At 26.4% G+C, this 6,661-nt stretch overlaps 1 pseudogene; it reads right to left on the reverse strand.

Moving 5' to 3' along the window:
• The window catches only part of LOC140667239 (uncharacterized), a 10,064-nt pseudogene extending 4,278 nt beyond the window's left edge, over positions 1–5,786 (reverse strand).
• Positions 5,787–6,661: the final 875 nt, after the last annotated feature.

Raw genomic sequence — 6,661 nt, forward strand, 5'->3', positions numbered from 1 at the left:
GTTTGAATATGAACGAAACTGGACCCAGTTTCAGCTGTGACGCTGAACTAGGTGTATGAGAAATTATGTCACATAGAGAAAGAGAAAGTCTAGACTATACGTAATATGAAACATCGAGCCCCTTCCATTATAAGAGACTTATGTACATCAGTTAATTATATCATATTATAAAACAGAAATTTAGATGATTCTCTCGACATCGTCAAAATGATTGCGACCATCATGTTTGTATGTGTAATCATAGCAAAAAGTATAAGTTTAAATTTTGACGATTATATGCTCCTCTCATGTAGTTTGAGTAACAAAAATTGCACAGAATCTTATCATTTATTGATAGTTAGAGAGCAGAAAAATACTTTTAAACTTCTGTTGCTTTTTTTTCCAAAGTTTCGCTTGTTTTAACTACCTACTTATTGTTTTATTACATATTTTTAGATAATTCTTTACAAGTCAAAAACTATCAGCATCTCCAGTATATGTACTTCTCTTGTATGTAAAAAGCAGATATTAATATTAATCAAAGACACGATTAATAAAATGTAATGCGATGAAATATTGCAATATTTAATACAATATTAAATATTTAATACAATTATTAAATAGTATAGACTTTATAGTAAAAGCAAAAAAAAATTGCAAGACAATGTACAACACAAATATATATTGCAAACTTAAAAAATCTATAATAATATTAATCAGAATAATCCATGTTTTTCCTGAACACCATTAAATTTTGCCATTGCCAAAAAAATGTTTGCACGTTTTGACTTTCTCGGGGTTTTGACTTTCTGTTTCTGTAAATTGTAATTTTCTAATAAAATTACATGGTAAAGTAATTTTTTAATATAATAATTACGCGTTAATTATAATATAGTATTGTTGAAAGAGTAAAGCTAATAATGTTAATAGAAATCAGTTTTTGATATACAATACATATATACACGTATATTAATTTTTTTTCTTTACATCTTATCTACACATATGTGTACATGTGTTTTATTACAATAATATATTTTCTTGTAGATTTATTTTTATCAGTATTAAATTACCGACATTAAATTAGAGATAGATACAGCTAGATAAGATAAACACTTTACTTTTATAATTTCTTTATATATACGGGAATAATAATAAGAAAAAATAATTTTAAAAAAGTGAAAAAAATAATTTTTATATCTACTATTTTTGTTTTTTAGAAAAAATAAGATTTGATGAAATGAGAAGCTTGCGCGCGCGCACACGTGCACTCACGCACGCACCACGCACGCACGTACGTACGCACGCAAACACATATGTATATATGTATATAATTATGTATGAACACACACACAATCTTATATGTATTGGCAGTTTTTTCTCACTTTTTTCAATTTTATTTTTTCCAAAAAGGCAATATAAAATTTGTTTTTTTCCATTATTTTTTAATTGTTCTTTTTAATTATTCTGATTTTTTCTGTATGTAGAGAAACGTAGAGATAATACAAGGGAATGAAAACCTACATCGGACGATAAATTTTATATATTCTATATTTATATATAATTATATATAGATTTTTTCCTGTCATACACAATATTTTCAATAAATCTAAGTAATTGTTGAACAAGTAATAAATATAATAAGATATATAGTGAATAGAATAAAAAGTTACATTGCAATTAGAATAAAATAAATTAGAATAGAATAAAATAAAATGAAATTATATCACTCGGCAAAAACATTCGCATTTTTAAATATTATTTGATTTCTCTCTCTCTCTCTCTCTCTCTCTCTCTCTCTCTCTCTCTCTCTCTTTTTTTCTCTTTCTTTTTTTTTTCATTCTGCTATTAACTTTATTATTCTTAGCTATAATTTACAAATTATTTTTATTTGTTTTACCATACAATTGTCTTTATAATCTTTTATTTTTTGTCAAATACGTATTAGTATTAAGTATAATCGAGAAAAGATGAAAAAATTATCAATTATGTTTGTTAACTTATAATCATTATAACTAGTTTACGACAGTAGTGATTGAATAATTGACAAATAATCACTTATTAATTTGTTTATGATTGCATGAATTTTTTATACATATATAACTAATGGGGCAGTGAGCACTGCTTCTTTGTTCGTACTGTGGAAGATCAACGCAGCATCGTTTGAAGATCGTAATTTCGCAATATGCCATAATTCAAGTAACATACGAATGTTGATTTAGATTATATATTTCATCACGTTGTAAAAATCTGGATAGTACCTATCGCCGTGAAATTGTGAAATCACTCGTTGAGTTGTAAATAACATCATGACGCGATATACGATTAATCAAAACGTTATCGCCATATGTTTTTGCAAATTAGATGTTAGTCGTAAAAAATAAAATCTAACAATTTTCTCATGTAAAATGTTTATATACAAATTTCAAGAAAAATTTGAAAGAAATCAAGTATTTGCATAAATTATCACGCAAAAAATATATTATAGACAGACACGCGAGATTTAAAGATATTCTTTTTCTTGTTTGTATATGTTTAATTCTTGAATAACATTGTAAAATCATTTATTTATATCAATTTATAAATATGTATCGGGATGATAAGTCTTGTACAACGTATTAACGCAAATTAATCGCATGCACTGATAAGTAAAAGCACGAAATAATTTGTATTATACAATATTTACAATATTATTATATCTCTCTATAGATAGATCGTTAATTAGATAGATTGTTTTATTTTAATTAATTTTTAGCGACTTTGTCCCGATATTTTTCTCGCCTACGTCTCTTTAGGAGGGTAAAAAGGAATTATAGAATAGGTTTATAGAATTTTCAAAAATGAGAATCTATTTCTTGGTAAATAAACACCAAGTAAAATATGTGTCCTGTGCACATTTCAATTTTCGCGAAAAAGTAATTTCTAAGAAATTTACGCACTACCATCCGCGTTGGCTCTCAATCGCTCGGTTTCTATATTTCGTGTTAATTTTTTGTTTAATCTTTATATTCTAAAAAAATTTTGCTTATTTAATATAAAATCAATTTGATTTTTAATAATTATTTTAGATAGATATTTAATTCAAAAAATTTTAAGTTTTCCATCTATTTAATTATTTCTTCTTAATTTGGCTCAAGTTTCTGATTTAGAGTTCGTTTTTCTTGCTTTCGAAGACTAATGGCTCATTGTCAGTTTTACTTGGCACTTGGTTTCAATATTGGCAAATTTTTCCTTTCTCCCATGGCAAGAAAAACTGGTTTCCGATATGTTTGCGACATTTGCGTAGGTAGAATTGTGAGAATTGATAATACTCGAGCTAACACTTTGGTAAAATATTAGCGATAAAATTTCAAATTTTAGTATTTTCGGACTTGGCGATGGTGTTGATTAATGTTGCTGTTTTTCAAGTTCACTGATTGCATCAATGATTGTTTATGAAAATCATTGAGAAATCCTTGATAATCTTCGATGATCTAATAAATAATATATTAATTTTTAGTACGCTTAATAATTGCTGACATACACACACACACATATATACGTATATATATATATATACTCGCGCGAGTTTGTGTGTGTTATAATAATGCTATTATAATAAATGTGTTTATTATTTAAACATTTTTTCTTGCAGAGTGCAAACTCATAGTGTAAAAATGTTATTCTAAAACATATATATATAAATTTTATACTTATATTAAAAATTTAATTTTAATTTTAACTTACACACATACACGCAAGCTCGACATTTTATAAAAGATAGGATAGTAACATAATAAAAATAGCTACTAATATAAGATATTACCTGATGCGAATTGAAGAGCGCGATGTTATTAACAAAATAATCATCATATACGAATGGTTCATATACGGTGTCCCAATCATATTTAATTTTCCAACTTGTTAAATCAAATAAATTATCATTAGCTGGCAGTATTAAAGATGTTACTATAGGCTTGTAAATAGCCGGTTTGACGAGTGGTACAAATTGTTTATAATTTGAATAGATCTGTGACTTCTGATAACTTTGGAGCTTAATGTTTTCGAAATTGTTCGATGTTTGATAATTTGTCTGCATAAATGGTCTTCGTATAATGTAAGTTGTATCGACGGTTTTCGGGTGGTTATAGTGAAATTGGCCTTCCGATGATACATATCGACCGTCTGATGTTAGATAGACCTTGATTAGATTAGAATCAATGAATCATTAGTTAGAAAATATGTGTTTATATTAAATTTTAATATAAATTTAAATAATTAAAGATAATGATCGAAATATATTTTATAAAAAGAAATATTATTCTTTAATAATAATAATAATAATAATAATAATAATAATAATAATAATAATAATAATAATAATAATAATAATAATAATAATAATAATAATAATAATAATGTATATATAAACATGCCTTAATTATTTCCGGTATTCTTTGATCGGAATGAGGATGTTTATGAACGTGCCGAGCATCTAAGACAATACCATCAGGTACAGTAATACCTTCTTTGTTCAATCGATTCAGCGCCAAGCGATCCGTTTTGAAAGCTTCCTCTGGAATCTTACCACCCAATGCTGGTAGCACCTGTTCTCGAAAAATCTGCCGTTTTTGCTGCAACGGCCATTTTTATGAATTAAACACAAACTTTATAATTAATATAAAGATCGATAATAATACATATACATATATATGATATGCATACATACTTTTACCGATAATATATTGCAAATTATGATATTTAAAACAATTATCACGTGTTAATTCGACAATAGATTATTACAATATTGCGCAATATTATTATAAAATGTTAATATTTTTCTATTATTATATAATTCCAGAATATTATTATTACACCAACAATTATTTAACGTTTTGTATAGTATATAATGTGTACACGTGTCTTATATGTGCCGATATACATATGCGGTCTTTGAGATAGACATTGGTGTTATCATTATATTATATAATAATCTTTTTGCTACTTTCACCAATTATACGCGATTATATCTACGACTCATCATTCTTCGATAAGTACCGATTTGATTTTACGTAGCTATATGTGCGCGCACACGCACACGCACATATGCGCATAACAAATTGATGATATAAAATTATTAACGTGTTATTTTTCCGTCTAGAAATTGTATATATTGAGATGTACAAACAATAACTGAGAGTTTTTTTCTGAATCAGCAATTTTATTTCTCTTGTTTTTAAATGTCTATATAACTCTATAAGCATCTTCGCACATAAGAGTTTATATAAACTTCCTTTTACCTATTTCACCTTGTTAACATCCTATTGTACGAGTTTGGTCTTTTACGGACATTTTCCATAGATGTCTATATGTATATATCTCATACATATTTTATGCAATATATTAGTGTAGCTTTATTAAATTGCAAAGATTAATTAGATAGTCCAAAATTGTAAGTGCTGAACTTGTGTACATATTTAAATATTGATCCGTATTTTGAGTTTACATTTATTGCTAAATCTAGACTCTGAATGTATACAAACACATTAGAAACACCGTTAGTAATAAATGTAAGCTTATTTTATCGGAATACGGGCCAATGTATGCTAATGCGTCACGTTTTTAATTCAACTTATCGCGCGAATTTTCTTTGCGATTGAGAGAAAGTACAAAAGATATGCTTATAATTATTTAAGTATAATAAATATAATAAGTATAATAAGTAATTATGTAACCTTTTCTGCTTTAACATCAAAAACCGACAAAATAGTGATTGCCAGTATAAATCGATACCAATGTCCTTGTTTAATTATCTTCATAGTGATGAATTTTCAATTGACGTCTGCAATTATATTGCCGCGCGCATCCTTTTAATGTGATTGCTCTGATCTGTAACATAAAGTGCGTTTTATAATCGTTTTTTAATCGCAATATAATACTCGTTAGAATTAATCATTATCTTTTCTTTATTTCAAAATTTTATAAAAATTGTTTTAACAAAAATTTTTTTTATCCCTATTACCCATAGGTCTTGTAAACGGTTATATGATAGTTATTTATTGTTTGTAAGATCTATGCTTTTATTTATCATACTGATTATACATACTAAACTTAATATACATATCTGAAAATTGGTGCAATATTGGAAAAAAATATGTATATAGCAGTATACACATACATATACATATTTCTTGTATATATAGAGTTATACACATGTACAAAATGGCCGAGGCATTTTCATTAGATCGCTATGAACATATTTTAACATATATATATATATATGTATATATATATATATATATATATATATATATATATATATATATCTACGCGTCTTTCAACCGGGAGACAGACTAGCGTACGTTGCGTAATGCGGATACGCGTGACTGGCATAAAAGTTACAATAATAGATGCACTAGTCTAGCACATTACTGTACACATTACTGTAGTTTATGCGAAAAGACTTTGCTATATATTATCGAAAAATATTATGCATTTACGATCTATTCGTTTAATAACTCATTCATCATTTTGCTTCCTTACAATTATGAATAAATATGCCATCCCGTGTATTTTAAGATATATATACAGATATTATATAAGATTATATTATTATATAAAATTTATGTTTGTATAAACTTAGTCGCACACATTGTATTATTACATTCGCATTTTGATTTTCATAATTGTAATATTTTTTAATTTA

Source organism: Anoplolepis gracilipes, chromosome 6 (assembly GCF_047496725.1).
Source record: "Anoplolepis gracilipes chromosome 6, ASM4749672v1, whole genome shotgun sequence".
Taxonomy (NCBI): domain Eukaryota; kingdom Metazoa; phylum Arthropoda; class Insecta; order Hymenoptera; family Formicidae; genus Anoplolepis; species Anoplolepis gracilipes.